Source organism: Lipotes vexillifer, unplaced genomic scaffold, assembly GCF_000442215.2.
Source record: "Lipotes vexillifer unplaced genomic scaffold, Lipotes_vexillifer_v1.1 scaffold589, whole genome shotgun sequence".
NCBI lineage: Eukaryota > Metazoa > Chordata > Mammalia > Artiodactyla > Lipotidae > Lipotes > Lipotes vexillifer.
Genome location: NW_006796123.1, coordinates 29,526 through 47,207, shown reverse-complemented (window position 1 = coordinate 47,207; position 17,682 = coordinate 29,526). Strand labels below are relative to the sequence as shown.

Below are 17,682 nucleotides of genomic sequence, written 5' to 3'. Positions count from 1 at the left end.
CTTTGGTAACCATATGTCTGTTTTCTATGTCTGTGGGTCTGTTTCTGTTTTGTAAATAAGTTCATTTGTATCATATTTTAGATTCCATATATAAGTGATATCACATTTGTCTTTCTCTGTCTGATTTACTTCATTTAGTATGATAACTTCTAGGTCTATCACTTCACTTAGTATGATAACTTCTAGGTCTATCCAGAATAAATTTATTCTTAAACATGAACAGAATGAGTTTCCTATTCATAGATTTGGAAGGAAAACATATGTTTAAGCAAGTTTTTAAGTGGCTATTTTCTGAGTCTTTTGATTTCTGGGGGGTATATTTCTCTTACTTCTATAAATAGTTTTTGGACCGTGACTATTATTTTTGTGTAATAACTTTTGCCCCAAGACTCTTGAGATATTATTTTGTGATTCTTTACTTTTGGAGATCATGGATAAGTTTGAGGTTAGCCTAAATTTATATTCTTTCTAGATAATCTTTTTTCAAAAATTTTATTGCTTGGATACTTTTAGGATTTAAAAAATGGAATTAGAGCATTTTGCCAAGATATCTAGGAATATAGGTCTTTCTTGCTATTGTTTTTATTGGAATTTACTGGAAACGTTGAAATCTTCTGATTTGCACTGGAAGAAATCAGCACAGGACAATCTTCATCTGTATATTTTTGTGACTTGGCTCTGCTCCTTTGTCATTCATCTCAGGAATTTTGTTATAAGCTGCTCTTTGTCAACTGATATCCCCTCTCTCCTTTTTCTTTACTCATAGAACTCTGTTTTAATTTTGGAATGGTCTCAGTTTAAAAGCTCTATTTCCCAGTCTTCCATGCAGGTAAAAGTAGTTATATGACATACTTGAGTCCAGTGAGATATATTTGGAAGTCATTGGGTGGGGGCCTCTGGGGAAGCTCTCTAAGGGAAGCCGACTCATCTGGCATGCTGCATTTGCTCTTCCTTTTCCTCCATATTCAATCTGGAATGTGGTTATGGTGGCTGGAGTGCCAGCGGCCATCTTGTAAGCTGGGGAACAGAGCCATAGACTAAAGATGTGTAGCAAGGGCTAAAAAAAGTCTGGGTCCCTGGTAAGGTAGCTGCCCTACCAGCCCAGATCTGTCATTTCTGGACTTCTTGCTACAGGAGGGAAAAATAAACTTGTCTCTTGGCTAAGCCACCATTAGTGGCTTGTTTTGGTCAATATCTTTGAACAAAATCCTTCTCTGATAAACAAATACCTCTTTCCTAAAGGTAAACTGTTTACAATTATCATCTTTTCATGCATTGCTTTTTCTTTTGACCCTATCTTTTGTATTCTTAGAGAGCTTTTTATTTCTTTTTTACCTCTCTAATTTGAATTTTCACTCCAAAGCAGACTTTATTTCTATTGTTGACTTTTAGTTTTTCTTGCTATATTTTTGTTGTTATTTCAACTTGCATTTCATTCAGTTTCTTCTTATCTCCGAATTTAAGTTTCCTCTGAAATTAAGTTCCTTAAGTTCTCTTCCACCTCATCTTTCATCTGCTCTCACAAGGCCTTTCATGAATTCATGACATTTATTCAGAATGCAAAATACACTTTAGACTTTCATATTATTTGCTGTAGCTCAAAGTATGCTTTTCCCTGAATCTTTAGAGTCGTACTCCCCTTATCTACCTGTTAAACATTTTTGTTTCAGTTTATTCACCTTTGGACAGTAGAACCATCCAGGCTGATGTTTACCAGATGACTAGTGGCCCATGTTCCTGTCTGTTCTCCTCACTTCTATGTGAGTTCTGCCAGCATCAGAGGAGTCCCAATGTTAACTAGGTGTGTGCTGAGATACATAGCTCCAGCCAGATTTTAGTGCATCCTTGGTGTTTCTCTACTGGAGCTTATCTAGTGGGGCTTACTTTGAATAAGTAGCTTCCCAGCATTGCTGTATGTGGTTCTTTGATCACTGGCATTGGGTTTGTCCCCAGATAACAATTCCAGGGATGTACTCGTAGGGCTTTTCCTCTCCCTTCTCAAGGGAGGCCAATTCCCATCCCAGGGTTGAGCCTTGGTGATGCTACTCCTATAACCAGACGAGGCCGGTACTGAACCCAAGTTCAGCTGCTTACTGCTCAAAAGGCCTGTACTTGAGAGACAACTGTTGGTGGGAAAATTTGCTTTATTCAGGAGGCCAGCAACCTGGGAAGATGGTGGACTAATATCCTAAGACCTTCTCCAAGTTGCTGGTTAGGAGGTTTTAAAGGCAGTATGAGGGAGAGGCTGAGGGTGCATGATCAGCTCGTGCACAATTCTTAGATTGGTTGGCATCAAGGTGAAGTTTCAAGCATCTTCTGGCTTCAACCCGTGTGGGGTCGACATGCTTGAGGTCAGCAGTTTTCAACTGGCGGGGGTCTGCTTCCTATAAAAACAACTTGGGAATGTGTGTCAGACCTTTATCTATATTGTTCCGGGAACTGGGAGTTCAGTGACTCTGCTCTGTGGCTGGTTTATAGTATAAATTGTTACCAGTTTCCCCGCCCAGCAAGGGTTCTGTGTTTCTACATCTTCACATTTCCTTATCATTAACTCTTGAGCCAGCCTTTTGAGACTCAGGGGAGGCCTGGGAGACTAAAGCTTTTCTACAAACAAGAGGCAGGCAGAGGACATTGGGTGGGGTGGGGTGGAGGTCTTACCTGGGAAGGCCGCATAGGGTCCTGCTTGGTTATGCTTCTTTGTTGAGGAACTGCCATTTCCTCCCTTTGACCTGTGTTATCAGGTTCAGCCACCCTCCGTGGCTGAATTCCACTCATCCACCCAGTGTTACTTCCCACTGCTCACCAAAATGGATGCTCAGCTCAGTATATCTTCCTCACGTCCATTCTATACTCAACCTCAACTCTTAGATGATATTTATGATGTTTTTACCTGTTTGGAATGCTTTCTGCAAGAAAGTTAGATCTTTCACCGAGTTAGATCTTATATGCCTGATGATGCTCCCTCAGCTGGGTTGAAATATAGGGAGGGAGGTGACCTCATCTCCCAAAAGGCGTAAAGAGAGAGCACTCAGGGAAGAGAGCCAGTAAAAACAGATGACCTGAGGAAGCAATTCCTCCAGTGCTGGAGGAGCCAGGCACATTTTCTGGCGGGGTGTGGCTCTTGCTTTATCTCTGGCATTGGGTGGTATGCTACAGGTGGAAGCTCCCTCTGCCTCCCCCGTTTTCTTCAAAGTTACCCCCTGAGAAGATCACAGTTTTTTAATCCAGTTTATCCGCACTGCAGCTAAGAGATATTTCTTCCAGGGAGCTAAAAATATCGGTCAGTATCCTCAATTCCCAGGGCTGTACTTTCAGGACCATTACCCTCAATGGAAGTCCACAGTCACCTCTGTTTTGGTGGTGGCCAAATCCAGCCCAGGATTTTGCTGACCTAAGCCTGATCCCACTGAGATTTCAAGGCATTTCATCTGAGCAATCCTCTTATCGTTTCAAGTTTAATACGTCTAAAGCCCAATTTATGACCTCCTTATACTGACATTGTAATTCTCCCAGCCCTTAAAACTTGACCCGTGACCAAGTTAACATGTTGGAGTTAAGCATCAGACACAATCTCTAAAACAATCTCTAAATGCCCTTGAGATTGTTTCAGAATTTCACTTTCCATCTTTTCCATTCTCATTGCTGCCACTATTGTGCAGGATTTAATTACTTCATGTATGGATCACCGAAGGAGAATTTCTGCTCATCTCCTTCCTAATGTCTCTTCCCCCCTCCCTCTCAAGAGGCAGGTCAATTTCAGGTTGATCCTTTAGGCAGAGCTTCAGTGATGCTACTACTTTGCCGAGGAACTGCCATTTCCTCCCTTTGACCTGCAGTATCTGGTTCAGAGACCTTTCGTAGTTGAATTCCACTCATCCACTCAGTTCTACTTCCCACTACTCTCTAAAATGAATACTAAAAAATAAAATATAATAAAAGAAAAGAAAATGATACTCATCTCATTAGTTTATTCCACACGTCCATACTATACTAATCATCAGATTTTAGATTTTACTTCCGACTTTTTTTTAGCAGAATGTTTTCTGCCTTTTTTATCACCAGATTAGATCTTACCCCTGCTCAAAGACCCAGCTCAAATACAGCTGTCAGTTTGGACTGACCAATATATATATATTTTAAATGATTCTGGTCATTATAAACTAAATAAGCGAGATGTACACATTTGGAAATTATTTCAGTGGATTTGTATGTGACTTTGTTTTAACATCTTTATTGTATAATTGCTTTACAATGGTGTGTTAGTTTCTGCTTTATAACAAAGTGAATCAGCTATATGTATACGTATATCCCCATATCCCCTCCCTCTTGTGTCTCCCTCCCACCCTCCCTATCCCACCCCTCTAGGTGGTCACAAAACACAGAGCTGATCTCCCTGTGCTATGTGGCTGCTTCCCACTACCTATCTATTTTACATTTCGTAGTGTCCATATGTCCATGCCACTCTCTCACTTCATCCCAGCTTACCCTTGTATGTGACTTCTTTCACATCACGCTCACTTAAGTATCTTATTTGTGCTATTCCTATAAAGAATGTGCAATAAGTAGGCCTTTCCACCCCCCTAGCTATAAGTCAGAATAATAACCATCGCACTTTGAGAGGTAATGTAAGATGTTAGTCTCTGCAGTTGAAATTGTGCTGCTCAGGTTGGCATAACCCAGTTGCACAGGGACTATTGGGATGTGGGGTGAAGTCATCATTTTGTGCTCTATACTTTCTCAGCACACGTGTTCAATGGTTGAATCTGTGCTGAAGATTAAATATCTCTTTATTAAAAACACAAGTTTCTGGAGGTCTTCATTTTTGTTTGTTTGTGGGTTTTTTGTTGTTGTTTTGTTTTCTGCGTTTTGTCTGTTTGTTTTGTGTTCCTAAAGCACAGATTGCTCTATCACTGCTAGTAAATTAATCACAAATGGCCAAGTGGCTTTTCTTCTGGAAAGCAGGACTTTAGGGTCGCTTTGGTGGAGTTCATTTATCATGTCCTTTTCCCCACATTTCTGGTTCCTGAATTGCTGTTACAAAAGGCCTAACTTTTCTGTCTGCATATGTACCTGCTTGCAGGATACATTTACCAGCCACACAGAAGCATCATCTTCCTGATTTATGTCTATAACATTTGCTTTTAAATAAATTGGACAATTCAGACAGTGGTCTGTGCTTTAGTAAAAGACCGTCCTCTCTCTCAGGCCAAGTGACCCACTGTTAGGACAGCATTTTCCAAAGCGCTTCCCATAAAACTGCTTTAGGATAAAAATAGAGCTTATTCATTGTGAAAAGACGGGGTGGGGGGTGGATTTCCGAGGTCGATAAAAGGCGGTGTGAACAAAAGGAAACAGGTTTCTCTGCTGCAGGACTTCTCAGTGCTTTTGGCAGAGTGGTGCAGGTACTGTTGGGGATTTGTGCCTCTGGGAGGGGTCCAGTGAGGTGACCACAGAGGGGACTAGAGTGGCATTCAGCAGTACCTGGCATGAGGCTTTTTTCCTTAAAAGAATATCTTTCAGAGATAGTGTTTAATGGAAAACACCGGGTCAAACCTCAACCTGGGCTGTTACAAATCCTGTCATCAAGGGAAAATTAGAGATTTGCTAGAGTTTAGCCTCGAGTTTGGTTCAGAAATGCTCAGAAGACCCACTTCATAGCATACGTGTGTTGAAGATTGCATGTTAGTCCTGTGGGCAGACCATGCTGGGGGAACCCATTTCCTGCATAGACACTCCTGTTTTGCTATGTTATTACTGTCACATTTTCTCTTTCATAACACTCGGTATTTCAGCTTAGAGGAGGGACCTCACAGTATTGAAATGCAGACCTCTTCGGAGGAAGATTTTATTCAGCTGGTGCTGTGAGCTTGGAGGAGGGACCCCATGGGCCCCAAGTGGACTTCTGAGAAATGAGCGCTAATTGGTTACTGATGGTTCACTGAAGGAGGAAAGGTCAGGCTGACTCTTCCTGTGTTAGAAAAAAAACACAAACTGGATTCTGCTGCTGCAAAGGTGAAGCACTGACGCTGCAGGTGGAAACAGTTGCTGGGCTAACGTGGACCGGCCCAGGAAGCAGAGAGGGCGGAGCTAGTCCTTTCTTCCTCTTTCAGCCTCCCTCTTCCCCTCTGGCATCTCCTATTGGCAGTGCCTGCGCAGGCGCCAGGTGGCAAAGCAGAGATGAGGTGAGCAGTCTCCGCTCCAGCGTCACAGAGTTTGGAAGGGTGGGAATGGAGTCGAAAGACAGCTCAAAACCTGGCAGATCACCCCGGTGAGTTCTCAAACTTTTGCTCATTGCCAGCGGGACAGGTGGAAACTCAGAGCTTGTTGTACCTTTGAGTAGCATTTTTTCTCATTGGGGCCAAGGTTGAATACCTTCGCATTTTTAGAATTGTTTGATTTTCCTTTCTATGAACTGTCTTTTGATATGCTTTGTTCACGCTTCTTTTTCTTTGGTCGTTGTTTTTGTTTCTTAGACATGAAAGGAATTAGGGTTTTGAATATAATATGATTGGAAATATTTTTCCAGGTTTGTCATTTATCTTTTGATATAGGGTGGCTGTTCCACATGTGCATTTTTATTTTTACAGGGTTGAGTTTTATCAGTGTTCTCTTTTGTGACTTCAAGGTTTTTCTTCACCTGTAGAAAGACCTTTCCAACTTTGAAATTATAAAAATGTTCTTCCATTTTTTCCCCTAGTGCTTTTATGGTTTGGGTTGTAACATTTAAATATTTGATCAATTTGGAATTTTTCCTATTGTATAATATGAGATATTAATCCAAATGTATTTCCTTCTTCCTGATTTACCATCCAGATGTCCCAACACCATTCATTGAATAATCCATATTTTCTCCACCAATTTGAAAATTCACCTTTATTATGGTTTAAAAAAATTGGGGGGGTGGTCTATTTCTGGACTTTCTAATCTGTTTTTCAGCTATGGCTACTCATGTACTAGCACCACACTCTTAATGACTCTAGCTTCATAATATGGTTAAGTATCTCCTACAGCATTTTTTTCCTTGTTATTGTCCCCTTTTAGAATCTTGTTTGTTCTTGATTTTTCTTTCTTCCATAGGAGAATTTGAATCAGCTTCTCTAATTTTAAATCCTATGGGTAGTTTCATTGGGATCACATAAAAATATAGATTAAGAAAGTGCTGAAATTGTTATCATGTTTATCATGTTGAAATTGTTATCATGTCAAGAACATGGTATACCTTTCAATATCTTTTTATTCTTTTGCATATTTCTTCAGTATATCCCAAGGTGCGTGCACTGCCTTTTTTCTCCTCATTTGCAGTCGCGTGCATCTTGACTTGGTGTCTTCCCACACCCCAGTTTTACCTCCAGTGCATATGGTGGCCACACTTCATATATTGTGCTCAGAGTTATAGATATTTTGTGGTTTTATTGAAGACGGAGTTTGCCTTTTTGTTTCCTTGTTGCTTTGGGGTGACTCATGAGAGAATAGGGGGAACAGCTTTTTCCTCTCATTTGAAAATCAGATGCTATTTCATTTACATGGTTAAACACTCTGGGATTCCTTCACATTGACTGCAAGAAATCCAGTTTTTATCACCAACTATTTCTGGGAATCTCTGGAATGCGAAATAGTTCACAAATATGCTCGGAATATCATTGCCACCTCAGCTGGGCCTCTGTCTCTCAGGTACTTCTCAACCATCTGCAGTTAACATTGCTCTATCTCAAAACCAGGTGTTACCCCTTTCAGCCATCCCACCTGTTATCAACCTGTTTTCAGCCCTCAGGTAAATATTTCCTTGAGGGTACATGTTGGTATCCCCAGGAGTAACGGGAACAATGATTCCAGATTCTCAGTTTCCATATGTTTGCTTTCCTGAAATTGATCTGCCTGAGAATTGCCAGTGGTCTGTAGATTCTCACTTCCAACTTCTCCTTTCACCCTTCCTCTTTCACATGTAATTAAGGAAAGGCATCAGTATCACCCATTCTAGTTGTTACTATGTGCGTTGGCTTGGGGGTGGAAAAGCATCTAGGGAGCAACCAAGTGGGCACTTCAGGATCCTGGTGCTTGTTGAGAAAGTGAATGGCTGCAGTGATCGCCGTGATTGCCTTTTGCAACTCAGGTGGTTACAATTCCTGGCTTTCATTAGAGCTGAAGGAAGACTTAAAGAGATTGTCCATGGATAGGCAATTTAAATTAATTCTGTTGATTGATTGCTATGTTTTTTATTTTGTATGTAGCTTGTAAAGAATTAAAGAAAGTGAAGGATGTTATTATAATTAAGCTCCTTGCATTTGCACCTACTTCTGTATATGAACAGTTGTCTCAAATGCTTCATAAAAAGGACTAAAATTGATGATAAATTGTCTCACTATAGTAATGCAAAATGTTCATCTCTGTATATATAAACTAATTTCTTTTATGAAGTATAGTTAATTTACAACATTGTGTTAGTTTCAGGTATACAGCAAAGTGATTTAGTTATATATATATATATTTTTTTTTTTTCAGGTTGTTTTACATTATAGGTCATTACAAGGTATTGAATATATTCAATAGTTCCCTGTGCTATACAGTAGGACCTTGTTGTTTATCTATTATATCAATATATAGTAGTGTGTATCTTTTAATCCCAAGTTCCTATTTTATCCCTCCCTGCCCCTTTCCCCTTTGGTAATCATAAGTTTATTTTCTATTTCTGTGAGTCTGCTTCTGTTTTGTACATAGATTCATTTTTACTATTTTTTAAATTCCACACCTAAATGATATAATATTTATCTTTCTCTGCCTGGCTTAGTATGATTCCCTCTAGGTCCATTCATGTTGCTGTAAATGGCAATATTTCATTCCTTTTTATGGCTGAGTAATATTCCACTGTGTATATATATACTACATGTTCTTAAGCCAGTCCTCTGTTGATGGGCACTTGGTTTGTTTTCATGTCTTGGCCATTGTAAATAGTGCTTCTATGAACACTAGGGTGCATGTATCTTTTCAAATTGGAGTTTTTATCTTTTCTGGATATATACCCAGGAGTGGGATTGCTGGCTCATATGGTAGTTCTACTTTTAGTTTTTAAGGAACCTCCATACTGTTTTCCATAGTGGTTGCAACAATTTACATTCCCACCAACAGTGTTGGAGGGTTCCCTTTTCTCCACACCCTCTCCAGCATTTATTACTTGTAGACTTTTTGATGATGGCCATTCTGACCAGTGTGAGGTAGTGCCTCATTGTGGTTTTAATTTGCATTTCTCTAATAATTAACAACGTTGAGCATCTTTTCATGTGCCTATTGGCCATGTGGCTATCTCCTTTGGAGAAATGTTTGTTTATATCTTCTGCCCATTTTTTGATTGGGTTGTTTGTTTTTTTGATATTGAGTTGTACGTGCTGTTTGAATATTAACCCCTTTATGGTGTCATGTCTTTAAGTCTTTAAGCCATTTTGAGTTACTTTTGTGTATAGTGTGCAGGAGTGTTCTAACTTCATTGATTTGCATGCAGATGTCCAGCATTCCCAACACCACTTGCTGAAGAGATTACCTTTCTTCCATTGTCATATTCTTAACTCCTTTGTCGAAGATTAATCGATCAAAGTGTATGAGTTTATTTCTGGGCTCTATTCTGTTCTGTTGATCCAAATGTCTGTTTTTGTGCCAATACCACATTCTTTCGATTACTATACTGTCTGAAATTTGGGCGGGTTATGCCTCCAGCATTGTTCTTTTTCCTCAGGATTGCTTTGGCAATTCTGGGTCTTTTGTGGTTTCATATAAATGTTAGAATTATTTGTTCTAGTTCTGTGAAAAATGTCATGAGTAATTTGATAGGGATTGCGTGAAATGTGTAGATTGCTTTCGGTAGTATGGCCATTTTAATAATATTAATTCTTCCCATCCAAGAGCATGGGATATCTTTTCATTTCTTTGAATCACCTTCAGTTTCCTTTAATAATGTTTCATAGTTCTCAGCATATATCTTTCACGTCCTTGGTCAGGTTTATTCCTAGGCTTTTTTAAAAATTAATTCATCTATATTTTATTTTTGGCTGTGTTGGGTCTTCATTGCAGTGTGCGGGCTTCTCATTGCAGTGGCTTCTCATGTTGTGGAGCACGGGCTCTAGGCTCATGGGCTTCAGTAGTTGTGGCATGTGGGCTCAGTAGTTGTGACTTGCGGACTCTAGAGTGCAGGCTCAGTAGTTGTGACGCACAGGCTCAGTTGCTCTGTGACATGTGGGATCCTCCTGGACCAGGGCTTGTACCTGTCTCCCCTGAATTGGCAGGTGGATTCCCAACCACTGCGCCACCAGGGTAGTCCCCCTAGGTATTTTTTAAATGAGATTTTAAAAGGGATTTTTTTTTAAACTTTTTGATATTTCAAAGGTAGTGCAAAGGAATTCAACAGATTTCTGTATGTTAATCTTGTATCCTGCCATCTTACTGAATTTGGTTATCAATTCTAATAGTTTCTGTGTGGAGCCTTTAGGGTTTTCTATATAGACTATCATGTTATCTGCATATAATGACAATTTTACCTCTTCTCTTCTAATTTGGATACATTTTATTTCTTGTCTGATTGATGTGGCTAGGACTTCCAGTACTGTGTTGAATAGAAGTGGTGAGAGTGGGAATCCTTGTCTTGTTCCAGATTTTAGCAGGAAGGTATTACGCTTTTCACCATTGAGTATTATGTTGGCTGTGGTTTTGTCATAAGTAGCTTTTATTATGTTGAGATATGTTTCCTCTATACCCATTTTGGTGAGAGTTTTTATCATGAATGGGTATTGAGTTTTATCAAATGCTTTTTTCTGAATCTACTGAGATGCTCATGTTGTTTTTGTCTTTTCTTTTGTTGGTGTGGTGTATCACATTGATTTGCATTTGTTGAACCATCCTTGTAACCCTGAGATGAATCCAAGTTGATCATGGTGTTTGATCCTTTTTAGGTGTTGTTGGCTTCAGTTTGCTAATATTTTGTTGAGGAATTTTTGTATCTATATTCTTCAAAGATATTTTCTTTTCTGGTAGTGTCTTTGTCTGGTTTTGGTATCAGGGTGATGTTGGCTTCATAGGATGACTTTGGGAATGTTCCCTTTTCAGTCTTTTGGAAGAGTTTGAGAAGGATTGGTATAAGTTCTTCTTTGTATGTTTGGTAGAATTCCCCAGTGAAGGCATTTGGTCGTGGACTTTTATTTGCAGGGATTTTCTTTTTAATTAGATATTCTATTTCACTTTTAGTGATCAGTCTGTTTATATTCTCTAGTTCTTCTTGATTCAGATTTGGTGGGATGTATGTTTCTCGAATTTCTTCTAGGCTGTCCAATTTGTTGGCATGTAATTGTTCATAGTATTCTCTTACGGTTTTTTGTATTTCTGTGGTATTGGTTGATATTTGTTCGCTTTCATTTCTTATTTTGTTTATTTGGGTCCTCTCTCTTTCCTTCTTGGTGAGCCTGGCCAGAAGTTTGTCAATTTTATTTATCCTTTCAGAAAACCAGCTCTTGGTTTTATTGATTTTTTTTCTATTGTTTTTTAATTTCTATTTTATTTATTTCATCTCTGATCTTTATTATTTCCTTCCTTCTGCTGACTTGAGGTTCTTTTCTTTTCTTTTTTCTAATTCTTTCAGGTGGTCGGTTAGGTTGTTTATGTGATATTTTTCTTGTTCTTTGAGGAAGGCCTGTATTGCTATGACCTTCCCTCTTAGGACTACTTTTACTGCATCCCATACGTCTAATATGGTTGTGTTTTCATCGTCATTCGTCTTGAGGTACTTTTTAATTTCCTCTTTGATTTCATCATTAACCCATTGGTTTTTTAGTAGCATGTTGCTTATTTTCCATGAAATCTTTTTTTCCCCCTTGTTTCTCTTTTTGTGGTTGATATCTAGTTTCATGCTGTTGTGGTCAGAAAAGATGTTTGAAATAATTTTTATCCTCTTAAATTTGTTGAGGCTTGTTTTGTGTCCTAGTATGTGGTCTGTCCTAGAGAATGTTCCATGTGCACTTGAAAAGAATGTGTTTTCTGGGGGTTTTTTGGATGTAATATTCTTAAAATATCACTTAAGTCTAACTGTTCTATTGTGTCATTTAGGATCTCTGTTGCCTTATTAATTTTCTGTCTGGAAGATCTGTCCATTTATGTCAGTGGGGTGGTAAAGTCTCCTACTATTATTGTATTCCCATCACTTTCTCCCTTTATGTCTGTTAGTATTTGTCTTCTGTATTTTAGTGCTCCTATATTGGGTGCATATATGTTAACGAGTGTATGCTTTTGTTTCTTAATGTGTGGCTTGGATACCCTGCATCAGAATCACTTGGGGGATCCTAATTAAAAATACAGATTCTGCCCTCCAGTGTATGTCCCTGGAACCTGCTCCCTGAGAATTGGACAGTGCTGTGGATATTGCCTAAAATCAGCATTTTAAAACAAGTTCCCATGGGTAATTCTCGCACACACTTCAGTGTTCCTCTAGTACAGCTTTGTATCCCATATAGAGACTTCTTAGAAATTTATTTACACAGAGAATCCACTTCAGGGAATGGAGTGCAAGAGACTAGCCTGGAGGAAGTTAGCTCCTCCTTGTGCCAGGATGATGGGCTGTTTTGCTAAGGGAACCACCCTGCCTCGCTCTGTTCACACACAGAGCCAATGTGTCCTCTTAATTTCAGCCCAGGAATGACACCAGCCTGGCTCCCCACCATCCCACATCCCCTTCCTACAGGCCTGGCTTCTCTTCCCAGCAGATGTGCCTTCCACTTCTCTGTTTTACCCTTGGAATTTGAAACGCATCTTTTGGATGATCTGTCAAGCTTAAATGTTACTTCTTTTAGGACCCAAATTTCAGCATCCTCTTCTTCACTTTGTGTGCCTTGTGCTCAGAAATGAGGGGTCCTTGCTTGTCTGGATCCCATTCCCATCTGTCAGGGGTGTGATGGAGACAGAGGATCAGGTCCTGAGGGTGAGGCCCACTTAGGATGATGGATGCTGCATTAGCTATACTTGGGCTCAGCAATGTGTGCTTCAGACTGGAGAGTGGAAGGACATTTTCAGATGCCAGCTCTCACCTCCCAGTTTGAAGCTGGGAATGTGACTGTAGGAGCCTGGCCCCTGCACCCTTATGCAGCTGTTACTTCAACTGCCTGAAGAACTTTGGGGAAAAATCTTCCTGGCCACTAACTGCTTGTTTGATCTGCAAAAAGTGCATGGCCATTCCAAGTACACTGACAGGGGAGACTGAATTATTTGCCTTATTTGATTGCTACCTTGGGGTGAGCAAAAGACCAAGCACTGTCCTCTCACCACTTCTCCCCCTGTAAGCTCAGCATGGGTGATGATATTGTCACATCGATGGTCGACAGTGGCTCCAGCACGTGTAGGGCCAGCCTTTCAGAGGATCATGGCCCTGAAGCCGTCTTCCCTTCCATCATGGGCAACCACAGCATGACTGTGGGCATGGGACAGAAGGACTCCTAGGTGGATGATGGGGCCCAGAGTAAGAGGGAACTCTACCCTGAATAGCCCATCAAGGAGAAGGTCTAGCATCACATTATAAAGCGAGTGTATGTGGCCCCTGAGGAGCACCCCATGCTGCTGACTGAGTCCCTCCTGAACCCTGAGGCCAACCAGGAGAAGACCCAGATCATATTGAAGACCTCCAGCACCACAGCCATGAACACGGCCATCTAGGCTATGCTGTCCTTTATGCCTCTGGCCTGTGCCACAGGCATGTAATGGAGTCCAGCAATGAAATCCCATGCACTGTGCCTATCTACGAGGGCTATGCCTTTCCTCACGCCATCCTGTGTCTGGACTTAACCGGGACCTGAGGAACTGCCTCACAGAGCTTTTCCACATGGCCGAGCAGGGAATTGTGCAAGCCATCAAGGGAAGCTCTGCTATTTTGCCCTGATCTTGGAGAGGAGATGGTCACTGCAGCCTCCGGCTCATCCCTGGAGAAGAGCTGTGTGCCTTGAAGGCCAAGTCACCACCACTGGCAACAAGTGGTTCCACTGCCCTGGGGCCCTTCCAGCCTTCCTTCCTGAGCATGGAATCTGGAAGCATCCATGAAACTACCCTCAACTTCATTGTGAAGTGTGACATTGATGTCCACAACATGTGACATCTTTTCCAACACGGTGCTCTCTGGTGGGACCACTGTGTACCCAGGCTTCACCAACAGGATAGAGGAGATTCCCACTCTGACTCCCAGCACGATGAAGACTGAGATCATCACACTTCTGAGTGCTCTGCATGGATTGATTGTTCCATCCTGGGCTCACTGTCTACCTTCCAGCAGATGTGGATCAGCAAGCAGGAGTTCCATGAGTCTAGCCACTCCACTGTCCACCAAAAATGCTTCTAGGTAAACAGTGTGTTACATCCTTTCTCGACAAAACCTGACTTGTGCAGAAAATGAGATGACATTGGCATGGTGTATTTATTTATTTATTTAAATTTATTTTCACTGTTGGTTGACTCAGGATTTAAGAAGTTGAATGGTGAAGGTGATAGCAGTCAGTTGAAGTTGCATCCACCAAAGATCTGCAATGTGGCTGAGTGTTTTGACTGTCCTTTTTAAAAGAGTCATTCCGAATATCATGAGATGCATTGTTAGAGGAAGTTCCATACCTTCTCAAACACCTCCTCATGTCTCCCTAAGGAGAAAGGCCCAGACCTCACCCAGGTTCACTCGGGGGAGGGTGATAGCATTGCTTTTGTGTAAATTATGTAATCCACATTTTTGAATCTTCTGCCTGAACACTTGCTTTTTATTTTGTTTCAGTTTGAATGGTCAGTCGTCATGACCCCTATTTTGTCATCCAACTTTCAGTGTATGAAGATTTTTGGTCTCCCAGGGAGTTGGCTGAGACTTTTCAATAAAAGTACACACCTTAAGGGAAAAGAAAGACTTGACCAGGGTCCTTTAGCTGTAGTTGGGGGCAGGCTTCTCCAGGTTCTACCTCATAGTCACACCTAGAGCAGAATGAGTTACCTCTATCATTGCCCCCAAATTTAAATTAATTAATTAATTAACTTAATTAATTAACTTTAATTAATTCTTACAGAATTACTGGGTCAGGGCACCTGAAGCTTCTGTTTTTTTCCCAGCCCTCCCCCCGACCCTGCCAACCTTTTATTCTGTCCACCCACTTGGACCTGTATTTTCTCCCTTACAATGCCTCAGCCCGGACTCACTGCCTGGCAGAATGGCTTCGCATGCCCTGCGGTAGGGCTTTTCTCCACAAAAGCCTGGCATGTGGAGTGACCATACCCTTCCCACCGAGAACTGCAGAGGACTTGCTCAAACCCCTCATTACACATCATTCCCAACTGGAGAGACAAAGTACCACATCCGTAGTGCTTTGAGCAACGGGTGCAAGTCTCAGGGCTGAGATCAGGGTAGATTCAGGATGTAATGTAGTGTTTAGCCAAGCTCTGGTCTGACCTGCCCCACTGCCTGCTTGAACCTAACCTGCCTTCATGGATATGGAGATGGAGGCAGCTGCTGAGTGGCCCATGGGCCATACATCCACTGTATGTGCCCAGAGGTGGAGCTGTTTCATTGCCCATGATGTCCCTGGACCCTGGTTTTTCTTTCTTGTAAACCCTGAGCCCCTACCCTCATCAGGAAGCCCCACACTGCCTTGTCTCAGTGTTGTCACCAACATTGGCTCTGACATCCCCTGAAAGCTCTCTTCTCCTTTTTGTATCTCCACAATTCTTGTCTGATCTGCTACCCCCAGGAGGGGTCTTCTGCCAGGGTGGAGGGGAGAGGCATCCTGTAAGGAGGGAAGCTCTGAGACAGAGCTCCTAGGTGCCCTTGTTATCGAGCCAAACACAGGCACAAACACTGATGCCACCCCACGTGGATTCACCAAGCCCCACCTGTTCACAGTGCTGATCACAAAGAAGGGAAGAGGACCCTTTGCTAGGACCAGCTGCTATTTCTGCTTGCCCAGGGTGTCGGTCTCCATGGAGCAGGTAGCCTGCCTGCTGCTCTACCCACAACCATCCTGCCCTCAGCTGGCTCCATCACCTGCTGAGCTGGGAGGAAAAGCAGCCCATGGGAGTGCAGTAGGGCCTCCCCCTAAACTCACTGGGGAGTCCTCTCCCTCCCTGCTGGTTCTGGGTGGGGAACTGTAAGGAGTGGTCTGGCTCCTCTACTCTAGCCCCTTCAGTGCAGTCAGCGGGAAGTACAGGACTTGCCCCCAAGGAAATATGTGGTTACTCTGTCACCTCCCTGATGCCTCAGCTTCTCCCTCCATCACCTTGGATGACGCTGACATGTCAGCACCTGGGACCTCACTACCCACTCTATCTTTCCCTTTGGCAGTGTCCACTTCTCTGATAATCTTTGGATGAGCGACCTGGTTTTGGACTTTCCACCCCTTTGTGGGTCCCTCACTCCTCTCTGGTTACTTCGGACTCTCTTCATTGGGTCGTAGACCTCTCAGCACTGTTACAACGTGCAGATCTGTGAAGCAGCTGTCAGAGTGGACGAACGTGGAGGTCAAGAGTGTGAACTCTCCAGCCATTTTTAGCCATGGGCCTTGGGCAAGTTTAAAGCTTCGGTTTCTTCCTCTGTAAAATTGGAATGATTCTTGCACTCATTTCCCAGGGTTGTTATTGGCTTAAATGAGGAAATACATGTCATGTGATTAACATTGTGACTGGCCCTTTAATAAGTACCCTTTAATAAGTATCAGTAATTGTTCACTATTACTAGCAAGTGCTCATTCTACGCTCATCTTAATTTACACACAGGTGTCCTGAAGCTCCTTGGACACAGGCTAAGAAGAAAGAAAGTGTCAGATTCAGTGGGAGACTTGGTGCTCTCTGAAGAGCCCTGAAGCTTAAGTCAGGGCTTTCCCCTTTTATCTCCTAATAAGTTAAGATTTTATCTACTGCACCTTGAGGTTTATCTTCCAGTTCCTAGTTTGGAAAGAACTGTTAATGAGCTCAAACACACATATCCTCACTCACCCCCCCCCAACACACACCCCAAAACACAATGAACCACTTAGTGATAGAACATGTGAATCAGAATTTGAAAAGGGTGCCACTATTTCTTAGCAAGTTTAAATCTTTCTAAAAATTTTCTGTAACTTAATAAAAAAAAACCACACACACACACAAAACATACATGAGTTTGGGAGATGCAGTGTTTGGCTGAGAGCAGTGTTTGGCCCTGGGCTGGCCCAGATCTTGTTGACAGTTTAATTTTTTTGTCACTTTATAACTCAGGGAAGATGCTTCTGAATTTTAAAAAGATTTCTCAGCTTTCTAATCAAAGGACAACTCATTCATTTAAATATTGTAGACTTCACTTTCCTTTCTGATTAGGTGTCAGTAACTTTGCCTTACTAGCCTGGTTAATCTACAAAGTAGATAGAGGAGCACATAAGGGACATGTGGAGACCTTCTGCTATTGGCAGTTTCCCAGGACATTCTGAGGGTTGGTTTATTTATCCTCATTAACCCCGAGAAGGCATGGTCCTGGGGCTACGTATGCATAGTGTAGCTTATCCTATTTGTTAAGAGGAAGCCCCTTATGCTGAAAACTCAGCCTCTGTGCACTGGTGCCAAATCGAATCTTGGAGACAGAGTTTTGGGTGAAGTAGAAAAGAATAGCTTTATTGCTTTGCCAGGCAAAGGGGGACACAACGGGCTCATGCCCTCAACACTGTGTGT

At 41.8% G+C, this 17,682-nt stretch overlaps 1 pseudogene; it reads left to right on the top strand.

Moving 5' to 3' along the window:
• The window catches only part of LOC103091342 (actin-like), a 37,007-nt pseudogene extending 22,654 nt beyond the window's left edge, over positions 1 to 14,353 (top strand).
• Positions 14,354 to 17,682: the final 3,329 nt, after the last annotated feature.